General features: G+C 50.2%; 1 protein-coding gene across 4 annotated transcripts in view; it reads right to left on the bottom strand.

Annotated features, from left to right (window-relative positions):
- Gng7 (G protein subunit gamma 7) overlaps positions 1-13,422 on the bottom strand; it is a 114,193-nt gene extending 100,771 nt beyond the window's left edge. For all 4 annotated transcript variants that reach the window (XM_074054325.1, XM_074054324.1, XM_020170754.2 and 1 more), the window contains exon 1: positions 13,328-13,422. The gene's annotated coding sequence lies outside the window, so the exon portion shown is untranslated. The remainder of the gene's footprint in view (positions 1-13,327) is intronic.
- Between the last annotated feature and the right edge of the window lie 4,908 nt (positions 13,423-18,330).

Below are 18,330 nucleotides of genomic sequence, written 5' to 3'. Positions count from 1 at the left end.
CCAGGCAAATAGTTCATGAGATCCTATCTTGAAGAAAAAAAAAAAAAAAACCAGTACAAAACAGTTGGCAAAGGAATAAGGAGGCAGGAATCGGAGAGATGGGGCTACAGCCATGCAATTCAAGAACTTCCAGCAACTTCCCCTGGAGCTTTGAGGGGGAGCGCAGCCCTGCATAGACCTGGATGTCAGACTTCGGAGCTCCACAACTGTTTCTTTGGGGTTTCCTTTGCTTGCTTCCTTGTTTTTGTTTGTGTGGGGCTGGAGACAAACCCATTAAGCAACACCCCTGCCCTGGCCTCTAGACCTGTGACAGAATAAACACCTGTTCTTCCGAGCCTCCGAGTTTGTGGTCATTTGTTATAGTGGCCAGTTACTGATTGGCTTCTCAGTGTCCCCCCAAAACCTCATGTGTTGAAGGCTTGGTCCACCCCCAAATAGCCACATCCTGCCCCACACAGACCCTGCACAGAAACTCCCCTTGCACTCCCTCTCCCCACACCCTGCCCACAGCCCCCAAATGCAAGTCAGGTGACATGAAACCCTTGGAGGTCCTCAGGGATGGCTGGTTACTCTGCACTGCACTTCCCAGACACCGCAGCAGGGGCAGGACTAGGATCTGATCTTCACATGGGAGGTAAGCAATCCAACAAGACTCAAGCCCCTCCCTCATCCCATGGGGCTCCACATTCCAAAGTGTCTCAGGTGAGGAGCCGCCTGGCCTTGACTCTGAAGGGACACCACTGTCTTTATTACCAGGCCCAAATCTGTGTCAGCACCAGGGAGAAAAACGGCTGCTTAATTACACTTTGGATGTGTAGCGGGCAGACCTCCCAGAGAGCAGAGCTGGGAGCGTCCCTCGGGAGAGGACCAATGCCTGCCCAGTGGCAATGAGGATGTATTGGAACAAAGACTCCAACTCTGCTATATCGATAAAGCATCAGAAAGTTCCGCACAGATTTTCCTTTTGCTTTTGTTTTTTGCTGGTACTGGAGTTTGAAATCAGGGACCTGCACTCACTAGGCAAGGCACTTGAGCCAGTGGCCCCAGTCCTTTTTTTTTTTTTTTTTTTTTTGCTTTAGTTTATTTTTGAGGTAAGATCTCATACTTTTGCTGGATCCAGCCTTGGATTTTGATCCTTCTACTTCCCAGGTAGCTGGGGTTACAGGCATGAACCACCACACATTGCTTTTGCTTTTATTTTATTTTTCAGTACTGGGGTTTGAACTCAGGACCTACACCTTGAGCCACTCCACCAGCCCTTTTTTGTGATGGGATTTTTTGAGATAGGGTCTTGCAGAACTACTTGCCTGGGCCGGCTTTGAAACTCTATCCTCCTGCTCTCTGCCTCCTGAGTGTGTAGGATTACAGGCGTGAGACACCAGTGCCTGGCTTTGCTTTTATTCTTTATGTACAGCTGAGGGTCTCAACCAGGGGTGATTCTGTCCCCTAGGGGACACTGGTCAATATCTAGAGACATGTGTGGCTGTCCTGATGAGGAGCAACTGACATGGAGTGGGTAGAGGCCAGGGATGCTGTCAGCACCCTCCAGGACCAGGACACCCCACAGAGAAAGACCTGCCTACCTCACATGTCCATGGTGACATTTTCCTAGGAGCCGAGCATGGCCATATACGCTGCCATTGCTTCACATGTGTCTCAGCATAAATGTCTCTGTGGCTCAAAGGACAAACCCATCACAGTGACTGCATGAGCCCCGCTTGTCCCCACCTCAACATTTCTAGTTCTCCTGCCACCCGCTCCTGTCTGCCAGGCATTACCATGGAATCAGCAGCCTTAGGAAGACCTGTGCCGCTGGCAGAGTGGCTCAAGTGGTAGAGCACCTGCCTAGCAAGCATGAAGCCCTGAGTTCAAGCCCCAGTGCCACCAAAAAAAAAAAAGAAAGAAAGAAAGGAAGATCTGTGCCCAAGGCCACGCCCCTTCTACTGTGGCCCTGAGGGGAGGCCCCTGAACTGACCCCAACGTGTCACTTCAGGGCACACGGGGAGGGTAGGCGTGGAGCACTCATGGTGGGCATGACTCTGGCCCCTGTGTCTCAGGGCAGACACTGGTGACTGCCAGACCTGGTCATGACATCCAAAAGGTGACAATGGAAACACTACAGAATGCAAACAGCTCCCACGTAGCAGGCATCTTTCTGGGTCCCCGCTCAGCCTAGTCATGAAGGACTCATCTGCTCCAGCACCTGTTGGGGGACAGTCCTATGTGGCCGCCCACTAGGGGCATGACCTGGGACAGAGCGATGAGGGGGAGGGACTGACAAAGGGTCAGCCTGCCAGGGCCAGGCAGTGGCCACTCCTGCCTGACTTCACCACCACCCGCCATTCTGCCCAACTCAGCCTCACCAAGGAGTGGCCTTGTCTGTGTGGCCCACACCCCAGGCCATGGAATCCTTCTTCCCAGGTGTCCAGCCTCTGCCAGGCCACCTTCTAGGTCTAAAAACCACCAGCTTCTCCAGATGGTTCCCCATCTCCAGTCCAGCCCAACTATGGCCTCTGCCCTTGTGTCCCCTAATCCTCTCCTTGGTGTGGTCCATGTCTGGGTGGGGAGACAGTAGGGAAAAATAATAATATAAATATTAACACACACTATAATACTAACTTATTCCAAGTTCAAAGCCTCACTATGCCACAATGCCTCCCCCATTCCAGAACCTTCTGGAAGGTTCTGGAAGACTCCATAATGTACCACCTTTCCCTTCTTACATATCTTGCTCCCCCAGTTTCTGCTTCCTCAAAGTAGAAGAGACCTGTCAGCCTACTGTCTGTTTTCCTGCGTCTTCACTCAACTGTGTTCTCACCAGACCAGGAGATCTGGTGAGATCTTCTTTCTGCTGATCCCTAAGACCTAAATCAGAGACGTGACCTGCTTTACCGCCCCTGACGAGGAGGAATCCAAAGTCTGGTGCCAGACACGCAAGGACACATCTTGACACAAGAACCTATCGGTGTCCTCACTTACCTTCAATGTCCTCCCCCTGACCTACACCAGGTAGAAATTGAGACTACCCTTGAATGGCCCATTATGGACTCTCAACAGTCTCACACTTTTAAACATACAGTTTGGTTTTTTTTTTTTTTTTTTGTAAAATACACATATAAAATTTACAGTTGTAATCTTCTTAAGGTGTACAATGCATTTAGTATATTCACAGAGTTGTGCAACCATCACCTCTGATTCTAGAACACCTCTGAGGTTCTAGAATCACCTCTGGTTCTAGAACATTCTCATCACCACAAAAGGAAGTTCTGGAGCTGGGTGCTGGTGGCTCACACCTGTAATCCCAGCTGCTCAGGAGGCAGAGATCAGGAGGATAGCGGTTTGAAGACAGCCGGGAAAATAGTTCACGAGACCCTATCTCAAAATCTCACCACAAAAAAGGGCTGGTGGAGTGGCTCAAAGTGTGGCCCTGAGTTCAAACCCCAGTAACAGAAAAAAAAAAAGGAAGTTCTGGGGCTGCTCTCCAGGTAAACACAGCCCTTGGAGAGCAAGATGGACTAAAAATACCTCAATCCTGGGGTCGCTGCATTAGTCTGGGGCCATGAGCCCTGAACACAGGGGCTTTGCATTCTGGAAGATTCAACCCTGACCTGAATGAATAAAAATTGGCTCTAAAGAAATGCAGATAGGCCAGGCTCTGGTGGCTCACACCTATAATCCCAGTTACTCAAGAGGCAGCGATCAGGAGGATCATGGTTCAAAGCCAGCCCAGGCAAACAGTTTGAGAGACCCTATCTTGAATGGCTCAAAGTGAAGGCCCTGAGTTCAAACCTTAGCACTGCAAAAAAAAAAAAAAAAAACACAGATGAGACTGAGGGTGGAGAACACTGGCCTAGCATGCATCAGTTCTGGGTTCCTCCGCAACAGAGCAAAAGAGAAACTAATGGCAGGTTCTGTACAAGAGTCACACCATGAGAGATCAGGGTGGATCTGGTGGGGCACATGCATGGCTTGAAGACACACCAGCACTTCGTGGTCCATGGTGGCCCCAGAGCGAGGCTGCGATGGACAAAACAGAAGCTCAGGAACCCACAACTTCTCCACACCTCTTATATGACTTACAGAGGGAATGTCCTCCAGCTGCCACTAATGTAGTGACTTAAAACCAAACAATTTTATTACCTCCCCATCTGGAGGCCAGAAGTCTAAATCCAAGTGGCAGGGTGCTCCCTCCTGGTGGCTCCAAGGAGGATCTGTGTCCTGCCTGTCCCAGCTCTTAGAGCCCCGCATCCCTCGGCTCGTGGCCCCTTCCTCCCTCTTCAGAGCAGCAGCTCAGTGTCCCCAGTCTCTCTCTCTGCTTCTGACCTGCCTCTGTCTTATGAAGACCCCATGGTGACACTGGAGTCCATATGATCCAAGGTGATCTCATCTCAGGGTCCTTCACTTGGTCCCATCTGCAGGGTCCCTTCTGCCACAAGAGGTGGTATGTCCACAGGCTCCAGGGATGACAAAGGGCATGTCTTTCAGTCCATCTGTCTGTCTACCACAGCTTTCTCCTGCTCTTTTGACTTTCCCAGGCTTCTCCCTGCACACTGACAACCTGCTATGTCCTCTACACACATTTTGTGTGGCTTTCTCACCTGTCCTGGATGCAGGAGTCTCTTAGAGATGACACAAAAGGAAAAAAGGAGGAAAGTGCCAGGTCCCATTAGAAAACAGAAGGGAGGTGAGTGTGAATCTAGCCATTTGAGGTGTTGCCAAATAGGCTGAGGAGGCAGGTGGAGAGTGGCCAAGGGGGCGTGTCAAAGCCAAGAGCAAAGGTAATTCCAGGTAAGGAGAAAAACATGAGGGAGACCCCAGAGGCAGGAGGAGAGCTGGCCAGCTCTGCAGGGACAAGCTGGCTGCTTCTGGCAGAAGCAAGGGAGGGGACCCAGGCAGGGGGCTCGTAAGTTAATGAATAATCAGACACAGGAACTCAACTCCTTCCCCGAAGGGCTGAGCTTCAAAAGATACTGCAAATGGACAAAAAGCCCACCAGGCATAAAAGCACATAGCAGCAGCGTGTGGACTTTGAAATACATAATGGCCCCGCTGTGACCCTCCTGGGGTCACATCAAGAGAGAATGAAAAGCCATGTCCACACAAAACCAGCACACCCATGTTCACAGCAGTGCGGTTCAAAACAGCCAAGAGAGGAAACGGCCCAAGGGTCCATCACCGGCTGAGTGGCCCCAGCACAATGGGCTCTCTTCACACAATGGAATATTACTAGGCCACAAAATATGAACACTGATGGATCTTGAAGACATCGTGCTGGTAAAAGGAGTCAGACACAAAAGGCCACACGGGTGTGTGACACCACGTGTGATAGCAAATGTCTAAACAGACAGATCCAGGGAGACAGGAGATAGGACGGTGGGTGCCGGGGGCGGGGGAGGGGAGGGAAGGGAAGTTCGTGTTGAATGGACAGAGCGTCAGTGTGGGGAGATGGAAGGTTCCGAAGGTGGATGGTGGGGACGGCTGCACAGCTATGTGAGTGTACTCAATGGCTGAAAAATAGTTACGTGGTAAATGTCATGTGTAGGTTACCACAATCAAAACCAAAACAAAGCCAAACAAAAATCAGAACAAACAAGGAGCCAGAGTGGCAGTGGGACCAAGTGTCCAACCAGCTGAGTCCACACGAACTCCAAGACCACCAGGATCTCCTCCTCTGACTCCCAGCACCCAGCAGCATCCAGTTATCGCTGACTGGGAAAGGAGGCAGCCACTGAGAAAGAAGCCCCAGTGTGACAAAGTCCCCATTCACTGTGGGAGAGGAAGCTGGTTTTCCCCAGAGACCTTCCATCCTGTCCCTTTCACTTGTGAAGGGTGGTGCAAACACCTCCCTGCAAAGTACCCCAATTTTTGCTGGACATTCAAGCAATGTGACAACACAGACATAGGGGTGTCGCCTCGTCTCCAGTGACAAGGGTGCAGAAACACCAGCACAGGGAGATGGTTTTCTTGTTGCACTTGCAAAGCAGGCACTCTACCACTTGAGCCACACTTCTGATTCATTTTATTTACCTTCTACATTTTTGTTGATTTATGCTATGAAGTCTATAAACCCAAGACATCTGGACATAGGTTCATGCTTATACAACTTTAAGCAACAATGATACACATAATCTAAATTTTTTTCTTTTTTGTTTTTTAGTGGCACTGAGATTAGAACTCAGGGCCTCACACTTGCTAGTCAAGCTCTCTATCACTTGAGCCACACCACTACACACATCATGTATGTGAGCTATCAAATGTCATGTTTCAAGTCAGGCGTGGTGGTGCACACCTATAACCCCAGCACTGGGAAGGTAGAGAGGCAGGAGGATCGAGAGTTCAAGGCCAGCCTGGACTGCATAGTGAGAACCTGTCTCAAAAACCAAACAAACAAAAAAGATATGAAGTTGGCACTGTATTCTCATTGGAAAACACTGATTTTCAGGGTAGAGACGTGGAAGAACAGGTCATTGTGCTGGGGACATGGCTCAGTGGAGAGCTTGCTTAGCATGTGCAAAGGCCTGGGTTCATTTGCATTGTGCTGCATTGTCTCCTTCCAAGAGTGCTCAAGGTCACTGTGGTGCATACTTTTTTTTTAGTGGGACCAGGGTTTGAACTCAGGGTTTCACACTTGCAAAGCAGGCGCTCTACCACTTGAGCCACTCCTCCAGTTGATAGTGTCAGAACCTGTCCCTGTGTGGGGGCAGAGCGTATGTGGGAAGAGTTCTGTTCGATTTTGCTGTGAACCTAAAATTACTCTAAAAAATAAAGCCTATTTAAAAACTCAAATGTATCTTACTGATTTAATGCAATCACAGAATCATAAAATCTTATTAGAAATAGTTTAGCCTGATGTTTCTTCTCTCTCTCTCTCTCTCTCTGTCTCTCTCAGACAGGGTCTCACTATGTAGCTCAGGTTGGCCAGGAACTTGAGATCCCTCTCCCACCCCACCCCCACCTCTACCTCCTGAGTACTGGGATCACAGGTGTGAGCAACCATGCCCACCCAGTTCAAACTTTTTTTTTTTTTTTTTTGCCAGTACTAGGTTTTGAGCTCAGGGCCTTGTGCTTGCAAGGCAGGAACTCTATCACTTGAGCCACACCCCAGTCCAGCTGGATGGTTCTCAAGTATGGACCATTCTACCCCCTGCTGGGGACATTTGTGGTCATCATGACTGGGGAACTCCTGGCAGGGAGTGGATGGAGGCCAGGGACACTGCTTAGTATGGTGCAGGACCTATGACACCTCACAGGCAACATGGCCCCAAATATCCACACACGCACAATGCACACGCACGCACAATGAAGCAAAGCAGATGCACGGCCCACTGACCTGCACCAAAGGCTGTCCTTCTCTACCTTATCATCCTCTAAACAGAAAATGTCCCGAAATTCTAAAGGGCAGTGAGCATTGGACAGGACTGTTTGGTTCTCTGTGAAAGTCCCTGGCCTCTACCTACTCCATGCCAGAAGCACCCCAATCATGACAGACCCAGATGTCTCCAGGCTCGTGGGGCACAATCATCTGGACCGCAGGCGACCTCCATACGTGTGTCACTGGGTTTAAAAATAAATGACTCTAAAAAATAAATAAATAAATAAATAAAATGACTCTGTTCTGCCCTCCTTTGATGTTTTTGGTTTTTTTGGGGACAGGGTCTCACTCTGTAGCCCCAAATGGCCAGGAACTCACGATCCTTCTGCCTCTGTCTCCCAAGTGCTGGGATTATAAGCAGGTGCTACTATGCTTATGTTCTGCCCTTTCTTGCAGCTCTGATCCAATGTCCCCGACCTCTCTGTGGAGGTCTTCCAGGGCTGGGTTCCTTGTAGTAATTTTCTAAGGTCATAACCAGGCACAACACCAGACTTGCTTTTTGTTACAAATGTCAATGAATGTCTATTGAATGGACATGTCTGATCCAGAAAGAGGGTTATATCCGTATTTAAGAAATCTGGGTTGGTGGAGGATAAAATTCTCTTCCTGGTCTCCTTAGTTGTGTTATGATTTGAACCCACAAAGTGTGGTCGACTTGGGGTCAGGCATGGCTCCTCTGGGATGGTTTCATGTAGGAATCTGTATTTACAAAAGTTTCGTCATTATTTTTGGAGGGAAAAGCACTTTACTAACTCAACCAGTTTGTCCTTTAAGAAAAAAAATTATGTTTTAATTAAATTATTTATTCTATTGAAGCCTGATATCGCCCAGTGGCTGTCAACGGGGACAATTGTGGATGGTTCTGGAGCCATGCGTGGTTGTCATGACTTGGGAGCTCCTGGCGTGGAGTGGGTGGAGGCCAGGGACACTGCTCAGTGCCCTGCTGTGCCCAGGACACCCACAGAGAACAACCCTGCACAGGGTTTGCCACTGTGATAAAACCTGTGTTGGATGACGTGGAGAGGCCCGGGTAGGTCTGCGCACACAAAGGTGGGCTGTCCTCTCCTCGCCTGGCCCCTGCAGTGTTGCCTTGGAAGCTCCTTTCTTGTCTTTTTCCTGGACCACCCTGGGCATCATTCCCATTCTCATGCACTCTCCCCCAAAGACTTGGGGAATTTTTTTTTTTCAGTTCTAGGGTTTGAACTCAGGGCCTTCACCTTGAGCCACTCCACCAACCCTTTTTTGTGATGTGTTTTTTTGAGATAGGGTCATGAGATCTATTTGCCCAGGCTGACTTGGAACTGAGATCCACCTGATCTCTGCCTCCTGAGTAGCTGGGATTATAGGCATGAGTCACAATGTTTGCTTTTTCTTTGAGCCAAGTTCTCCCTATGTAGCCCAGGCTGGCCTGATCCTCCCATCTCAGCCTCCCGAGTACTGGGATTACAGGTGTGTACCACCTGCCTGGCACATGGTGGAACAACCAGGCCTAAGACCCTAAAAGTCGAGCGGACAGCAGAGCCTAGAAACCCCTGACCAGCTGGAAGAGCCTCTGGCTCCTACCTCCACACCCCCCAGGCCAGTTCACAAATATCCCATTCACATGGCACTCCCAGGACCTGGCACAAGTTTTGAGGCTTAAAATAGGCACACAATGGGCCTTTGTTAGAGAGAGGAAGGAAGGAGCATTTCAGACAAAGGAGACAGCAACAGAGGCATCCAGGAAGCCAGGGAATGTGCTGGGGACATGGCAGGGGGAGCTGGAGAACAGGGTCCCCATGAAGGGAAGCTTGGGTGGGCCAGCTCACACAGTGCCACCAAGGCTGGGAGAGGAATTTAGATTCTGTGGTGTGAGGGATGGGCTGGTGAAGGTGTCAGGGAATGATGGCCAATCTGACCCTCGGAAGATGCTCTGGTCATGAGGGGCCAAGCACCAAAGCTGGAGGGACAGAGACCCATCTGGGCACTCAGAGGCTCTCAGCAACGTGGCACAGCTGTGAGTCCACAGGGCAGCGTTGGGTGGGAAAGGTCAGCAGACAGAAGGGCAAAAGCACCCCCAGACCCACACCCCACTCAGTTCCGAGAGTCACCTATGCCAGGGCAAAACCATTTAAGTAACAGCACTGCTCCCAACAGTGAAAAGGTAGAAACAGCCCAGGCTGGCCCATAGACAGATGGACAAATAGACACACAGCGTGCTCCATCCAGGTACTGGAACATTACTCCACCGTGAACAAGTCAAGACTCTGACCCATGCTACATCATGGAGGGACCTTAAGGACACCGTGCTCAGTGAGAAGCAGACACATAAGGCCCCACAGTATGTGACTCCATTGATAGGAAACGTCCAGAACAGGAGGATCCAGAGGAAGTAGACTCTGTGAGTGCCAGGGGCTAGGCAGGGGACAGGGTGACAGCTCAGGGGGAGAAAGGATCTTACTGGGTTAATGGTAAGTTCTAAAACCAGTTTATGGGATTGCTGTACAATTTGATAAGCTTACAAAAAAAAAAAAAAAAAAGAGCCCTGAGTTCTATGCTTAAAATGGTTGAATTTTAAGATATGTAAATTACACCTCCATTTAAAACTCAAAAAGCCTTAAGACTTCCCCTTCTGCAGGGCTCTCAGGAAGAACCTGCAACCGTTTCTAGAAGCCTCTCAGAGCTGCCCACAAGGCCTGCCACTCACCTGTAGCAGGACCAGGACCAGCAAGGGTCTCCCTGGACCCCAGGGAGAACAACTTGGCTGATTCCAGAGGAAGAAGAGGAGGAGGAGGAAGGAAGCAAAGGCCAGCCTGTGGCCCAGACAATTCACCCCAGCCCCTCAACTCTCCCATTCAGTCACCATGGTGGCTTTTCTCCAGCCCCTAAGGGACACAGGCTGAGTCAAGGACGGCGCAAACCAGCAGCAGTGAAGCAAGGTGAAGAAATGCCAAAATGAACAGCCCTGGGTAGACAGACATTGGGAACATGGGATTACAGGAGCTGGCTGTGAAAGGACACGTGCCTGTGACAAACCTTCCCCAGAATGAGAAGCCAGCTTGGACAGGCATCTCCAGGCTGTTCCTGGTGGTTATAACACAGAAGCCCACAAGGAACAAAGTCAGAACTCTTTGTTTATGCCAACCTCTGACCAATATCACAGTTATGGTCCTTTCTGCAAAGTTCCAAATGTACAGAGGCCAGGCATGGGTCTTCGTAAAGAAATTACAAACTGGGCTTGGTGATGCATGCCTATAATCCCAGGACTTGCAAAACTGAGGCAGGAGGATCTAGAGTTTGAAGTCAGCCTGAGTTACACAGCAAGACCCTGTCTCAAAACATGAAAAAAATAAATTTTTACAAAGGTTAGGCTCTACGAGTGCAGCTCAGTGGTGAGTACTTGCCTAGGGTTCCATCCCCAGCACCAAAAAAAAAAAAAGAAAAGAAAAAAGCTTGATGAAGCCTCTTTGAAAATACAAAGAGTTTAATAAACACCTTTTGCTGTTGTTACATTTTTGGAGTGCTGGGGATGGAACCAGGTCCTCATGAGTGCTCACCACTGAGTCACATCCCAGCCCAGTAAGACTCATTTTTAAATTAATTTTCTTAGTGGTACTGGGATTTGAACTCAGGGCCTCACTTGCTAAGCAGGTGCTCTATCACTTGAGCCACTCCACCAGCCCTTTTTTGTGTTGAGTATTTTCCAGATAGGGTCTCACTTTTTGAGTGGGCTGGTCTTGAACTGTGATCCTCCTGATCTCTGCCTCCTAAGTAGCTAGGACTACAGACGTCAGCGCAGGCTCACTGTTTTTCTAAATAAAGCATCTAGAAGACCGAAAATTACCCAGAGATTTCAAGCTTCTTCAAAATAAGCCTCAAGCGCCACGTGAAAACCAAGGAAGCAGATTGTAAACACTGGCATTTTTCAGTGCTCAGTAGTCACAAACGAAACTCAAGAGCCAGGATTCAAAAGCCACACAGAAGACACACCTAGGAATAAATCGGGTTGTCTAACATCTCTACAATCAGTGTGCTTTCTTTTCTCCTCTTCAGATGAGAACTGTCCTCCTAATCTCAGAGCTAGGATTACAGGTGTGAGTACTAGTCCTGGGCTATTAGATTCTTTTCCCTATGTAGTTTTTTTCCTCGCTTTTTTTGGGGGGGGAGACAGAACTGGGATTTGAACTCAGGGCCTTGTATTCAGTTCCACTTGAGCCACACCCCACAGCCTTTTCCTCACTTTTAGTAGTACGGAAATGTTTGTTTTTCTTCCTTCCCTCTCTCCCTTTCTCCTTTCCTTCCTCCTTCCCTCTCTCCCTTCTCTCCTTCCCTCTCCTCTGTGACAACCCTGTCATTCTCCCTGCACCCATCTCCTCCCTGCCCCCCAAGACAAGCCCTAATTTAGAACACTGTGCTCAAAGCTTCGCGCATGCTCACTAGGCCGCCAGCACGTGTTGGGAGCATGCGTTACGCACTTTCTCACTACCTCCTAGCAAAGACCCCATTAGGTATTGCTACTGTCTTTGTTATTCCCACTTGGTGGGGGAGGATGACGGCTCTGAGGTGACAGCCACAAGACATCAGCTAGAGGCAACTCTGAATACAGCCCCATTCCCCAGAGCCCCCGACATGGTCGCTGGAAGACTGCCCCTGACCCCATGAACTTGGCATTGACCTCATGACACCTCGCAACAGTCTACAGACTTTAGCTGGGGACCTGATGCTTCAGTTCGTCAGCCTGTCTTCAGCCACCCACCTCCAACCCCAAGCAGCCCCCACTAACCGGGAAAAATAAGTGCCACCCACATCCTTCAATACCATCGTACCCAAAACTCCCACTGGAGTTTCTGAAAAATTCAGTCACCCATGTGAGTCTTTCTGCCCCTGTGCACCCTCCATCCTAGAAAGACGGTACCGGTGCTCTCAGTTCCCCCAGCTCAACCGTTCACAAGGGGCTTTGCCAACACCAAAATTACTAGCCCCCCCCACCCCTCCACGCCTTATAATCAAATCCCACCGGACACCCTGCAATTTCCTTCTCATCCGTGTCTGGCAAGACACCTGCCAGTGGTCTCCCCACTTCCTTACTCATCACCCCATCTTAGCCCCTCCCTGCTTAACCCCAGTCATGGCCAAGTTCTCCCTTCCTTCTAAGGATTCTCAAGCCCTTTAGGGACAAGCCCGACCCCCGCCTCCATCCTCAGCTCCTCCCTGGCTCTGCCCTAACTTTGTCCTTCGGCCCTTTCCAGTTAGCCCTAACCCCGATCCTTCAAGCGCTCTTTCTGACAGACCAGACCTCCCCAACATGTCCCTCACTCCCCTCCCCAGCTCTCCCAATTCCTAATTGTCTGCAGCCCCCTCTCCTGCAAATCCCACTTCAAACCCTATCCCCGTACCCTCCCCACTAATATGGGCCTTATACTCCAGTGGGGGCTCCCTCCTCAAATATCATCCCCCCTCAACTCACCCACCCCCCGAGCTAGCCAACTTCCAACTCCACTGTCAGCCTCCTTGCTAGCTAGCCCAGATCCCTAATTCCACCCCAGCCCTCCCGCTAACCTCACCCCAACTTCAGCCCCCTCCCCAGCAAATCTCCACCCTGACTCCAACACCTCCCTGGCTAACTTCACCCCAATTCCAGCCCTTCCCAACTAACTTCCACCCTGACTCCAGCCCCCTCCCCAGCTAACCTTGACCTGCAACTTCAGACCCCTCCCTAGGTAACCCGAACACCCCACCCAGACCCACAACTCCAACCCCAGGAGCCCCAACCCCAGCTCTTCCCCAGCTAGCCTCGACCCTCCAACTGCACCCCACTCCACAGCTAACCGCGTCCCAGCCACAGCCCCAGCCCCCAGCTGCAGCCTGGGCCCCCAGCCGCAACGCCGTCCTCAGCTGACCCCGACCCCCCAGCTCGGCTCGCAGGCAGATCGCAGCGGTCCCGGAGCCTCCCGGCCCGCGAGCGGGCGCCCTTACCTGCGCTCGGGCCCGCGGTCGCCTCAGCTCCTCCGCGCAGCCGAACCAGCCGCCCCGGCCCGCGAGTGCTCGCTCCCTCCACGGGGCGGGGCCTGTGCGGGAGGCTGGGCCCGAGGTCCTGGCGCCACCAATCACAAGCCACGGTGGCAGAGGCCGGAACCCAGGGCGGGGCGCGGGACAGGCAGCGGGGTAGGCTGCGCCGAGGAGAGAGGGGCGGGGCTCCATGGTGGGCGGGGCCAGGGCGGAGCAATAAGTGACAGCGCCGCTGACCACCCGCGAGCGGAAAACCGGCTGGTAGGCGGGAGTATGCTAATATACATTGGCACACTGTGGACTCTGCGGCGGGCGAGGGGCCGCTTTCAAGGGATAGGACTGCGTCAAGAAGACTAGAGGCAGTACGCGAGTTCGAATCCGGAGAAGGGGTCGCGGGTTCGGATTCCGATTCTAACCCCAAAGATTCACTTGTAGGGGGAGGGGAAACTGTCAATTAAAAAAAGTAATTTCTTGAGCAGTATATGTAGGCTCCCTCTTGTGGAACCCTCTTCGTTAAGGCCTGGAGATGGAGATTATTATCCCCATTTTACAGAGGAAACAGTCTCCGAGATGTGAACCCGATGACATTCGCCCAAACCTGTCGTCACTATTCCACCGGTTCTCATGGAATCTAGATCTTAAATTGCAGAATTCTGGACTTCCATTTGGACCAAAGGAACCAGAATTCTGCAGGGTGAACTGAACCCTGGAACCTGCTTTAACAAGCTCCCCTGTGATATGGGGGCACAGTGGAACCACCATAGTTGGTGACCGGGTGAGGTTCTGTGATCCCCAGCTACTGAGCCTCCCAGGCCTCCCCAGGATGCCTATTGTCACTGCAGGAACCTCTCTGTTCACTCTCTGGGCTCCAGCTGATCCTGCATGTGCCATGGGCATCCCCCTCCCTGCCGTCCCCTGGACAGACTGTCTCCTGTCCACATCCTGGAAGAGATGTCTAAACAGGGGTTGCAACGTGGTGGCCCTCCAGGCAAAATGAGACTCAAAAGTCCTCCATAATTCATAAATGAGTAATCAATGAGCCAAGCATGGTGGTACAGCCAGAGGCGGGAGGATTGCAAGTTCCAGGCCAGCCTGGGCTACATAGCCAGACCAAAAAAAGAAAAAAAAAAAAAATCAGGATGTTTCACAAAAATAAATCCAGATTTCCAGGTGCTCTTGAAAAATCAGAATACCCAGAGATTTCCTGTAGCTATAGAATGAAGTCACTGGGCACCTATAACTCCAGGGGGAACTCAGGGTGAGACATCTATCCTAAATTCAAATTTTAACTTTTTGACTTTCATTTTTTAAAATGACAAATTAAAATGGTATAGCCAGGCGCCGGTGGCTCACGCCTGTAATCCAGAGGCAGAGATCAGAGGATCTCAGTTGGAAGACAGCCCCCAGAAAATAGTTCGTTGAGACTCTATCTCGAAAAAAACCCATCACAAAAAAGGGCTGGTGGAGTGGCTCAAGTGGTAGAGCACCTGTCTAGCAAGTGTGAGGCCTGGAGTTCAAACCTTGGGAACACCCACAAAAAAATTAAAATGGTGTATACTTACGGTGTCCTACAGTATGTTTTGAAATATGTATAAACATTTTTAATAGCTAAATCCACAATTAATATTCAAAATGCAGAACCGATTTTTTCCCCCTTTCTTTTCTCTCTCCTTTTTTGGCTTGTTTCTTTTGGCAGTTCTGGGGTTTGAACTCAGGGCCTTGCGCTTGCTAGGCAGGGGCTCAAAGTCATGCCCCCAATGGCTTTAGTTATTTTTCCTATAGGGTCTCGCGTTGATACCCAGGCTGGCCTGAACCAGGATCCCTGTTGTAGCAGGGATGTCAGGCGCGCACCACCACACCCAACCCCCTCCCTTTTTAAAATCACCCTTTTTTTTAGATTGAGATCAGCATAGATTCACGTGCAGATGTAGAACTAATAGAAAGCCTGTGTACCTCCACTGAGTTCTCCCTCAAGGGTAGTGACATCTTGCCACACTGTACAACAATGTAGCACAATGTCACAGCCAGGACATTGACCTTGAAACAGCGTGTTTCCACCGCTAGGGGGAGCCCTCCCTCTGCCCTTCCTGCTCACGCCAGCTTCCCCTGTCCAGCCTCCCACACCGCTTCTCTATTTCTATGATTTTTGTCAGTTCAAGATTGCTGGGGTATGGTGGTCCACACCTTTATTCCCATCACTTCAAAGGGAAGGCCAGCTTGGGCTACACAGGGAAACTCTGTCTCAAAAATAACTGAATAAATAAAAACAAAAACATTCTATAGATGAAGGTACACAGAATGTAAACTTATTTCTCTAAGTAATTCTCTCTCCTCTCTCCTCTCCTCTCCTCTCCTCTCCCCTCCCCTTCCCTCCCCTCCCCTCCCCTCCCCTCTCCTCTCCTGTCTCTCCCTTCCTTCCTCCTACCATGGGACTCAACCAAGAGCCTTGCACTAAACTACATCCCCAGCCTATTCCTTTTGACTGCTGAATGATATTCCACAGTGGAACCAGTTTAAACACCCACCACTGGTCTACACATTGAAGCCCAACTTTGTTGCTTCCCATTTTTTTGGTTTTTTTGGGGGCAGTACTGGGGTTTGAACTCCAGGCCTCATGTTTGCTACACTTGAGCGGATCCACCAACACTCCAGTTTTTGACTTTTACAAATAAAGCTTCCATAAACATATATGATTCACATGTGAATGTAAATCTTTGTCTCTCTGGGACAAATGTCCAGGACTGCAGTTGGTGGGTAGTTGCATATTCAGTTTGGGATTTTGGTGTTTTTTGTTTTTCTGGGTTTTGTTTTATGTTTTGATGGGACTGGAGTTTGAACTCAGGGCTTCACACTTCTAAAGCAGGCACAATACCACTTGAGCCACACCTTCAGTCTATTTTCCTTTGGTTATTTTGGACATGGGGGGCGTCTAACAAACTATTTGCCTGGGCTGGCCTCGAACTGTGATCCTCCCAACCTCTGCCTCTCAAGTAGCTAAGATTACAGGTGTGAGCCACTAGCGCCTGGCTATTTTTATTTTTAGACAGGGTCTGACTATGCAGCCCTCACCAGCCTCAAACTCAAGATCCTCCCGCCTCAGCCTCCCAAGTGCTGGGATTGCAGGCAACACCATGCCCAGAATTCTTTCTAGCGTTGATGGGGGCTATCACCTTCTGGAAAAAAATTAACCACTAAAAGATGCATAGATGGGCTGCCAGTGTGCCTTGAGTGGTAGAACACCTGCCTAGCAAGTGCGAGACCCTGAGTTCAAACCCCAGTGCCGCAAAAAAGCAGAAAGTAAAAATGCACAAAGATATATATGCATAATGATATATAAAGATGCATAAAAATATATAATATATAGAGAAGATATACATATATACACATAATTTTTTCTTTTGTCTGAGATTCACATGGCAATGTTGGATCCTGTCTTTATTGAGAATTTTAATATTTTGTTCTGTGCAGATTTTTATATCTTATCAATTTTTTTTGTTTGAACTCAGGACCCCACACTTGCTTAGGCAGGCACTCTGCCACTTGAAACACACCCCCAGACCTTTTTGCTTTAGTTATTTTTCAGATAGGGTCTTGCATTTTTGCCTGGGGTTGGCCTAGCCAGTGATCCTCCTACCTATGCCTCCTGAGTAGCTGAGATTACAGCTGTATGACACCACACCTGGCTTATTGATTGAGATGGAGATCTCACTAACTTTTTGCCTGGGCTGGCTTTGAACCTTGATCCTCCCAATCTCCACCTGCTGAGCAGCTAGGATTACAGGTGTGAACCTCCATGCCCAGATGATTACTGAGGTTTGGGGAAGGGGTCGAAATCCCCTTAAATTTTGTGCTCAAAGTGAGTGCATCACTTACCATAGTTCTGTCCCTACCGTTAACTTCCATGAGAACATACAGGTTGCATGTCCCCAAGGGGGACACAAAGTGCTTTCAGCAAAGTATTTCTCAAAGCCACTGTCACTTGGATAAATAAAAGGGGTGGTCAACTCTGTGCTATGGTGGATACTGGGTACTTTTCACAAATAACTCCCCGCCATGGAGCCGGGCTCCCGCCATGCTCACTCCTGACGCCAAGGATGTGCTTCTAACCACTACCCCTACCCTGCCTCTTGGGATCCCGGCAGCTGGACTCGAGCCACATACTCATATAGTACAGATGGGGAAACTGAGGCCCTTTGGTTTCTTGCCCTATTACATACAGCACTTGGGCTAAGGGTGGGTCTCAGTGTTGGAGCATGTGCTGAACTCTGGGTTCTATCCCCAGCTCTGATGTCCTTGTCATGAAAGCCCTAACTCTCTGCACAGACATGGACCCTGGTTGACCCCTCTGACCTCTCTGCCACTGGTCTCAGAGGGGTCCTGCCTCAGGGCCTTTGCATATGCTGTTCCCCCTGCCTAATGCTCCATCCCTGGCCCTCTTGGGGCTGGCCTCTCCCCTGCCTTTTCAGATCAGCTCAAATGTCACTTCCTAAGTCAGGTGGCCTGGACTGCCACCCCCAGGTCACTTTTGAGGTACCAGCTTACCTCTGCAGTATGTAGCTTTTATCTTATTGGGGAAATTCTCCCTATAGCTTATGAGCTCTGAGAGGCACCCCGGAGTTTGTGCTGGTGACCAGTCTGTCCCCAGCACTGAGGACAGGGCCAAGCATATAGTGGTGTCTCTTACTTTCTGTGTGGATGATTCCATCCCTGAAAATGAGGGGTAAATGCCAGGAAGCTGTCCAGGGAAGGGCCTGGGCCTTAGGAGGGGCCCCCAGCTGGGAAGACCGTTCCCTGCCTAGCTTCCTCCACCATTGCGCCCTGCAGGGACATTGCCCAGGTCACAGAAAGTCCTGGGACCTCCAGCTGATGTGTGCAGAACAGATGGGGAAACCCCCATCTAACGTGTGCAGAGGATGAGCCCCAAGGCTTCCGCGTGAAGCAGTGTCGCACTGCAGCTCTGCAGAGTAGAC

The sequence above is a fragment of the Castor canadensis genome, chromosome 14, assembly GCF_047511655.1.
Source record: "Castor canadensis chromosome 14, mCasCan1.hap1v2, whole genome shotgun sequence".
NCBI lineage: Eukaryota > Metazoa > Chordata > Mammalia > Rodentia > Castoridae > Castor > Castor canadensis.
This window is presented reverse-complemented; position numbering and strand designations above follow the sequence as displayed.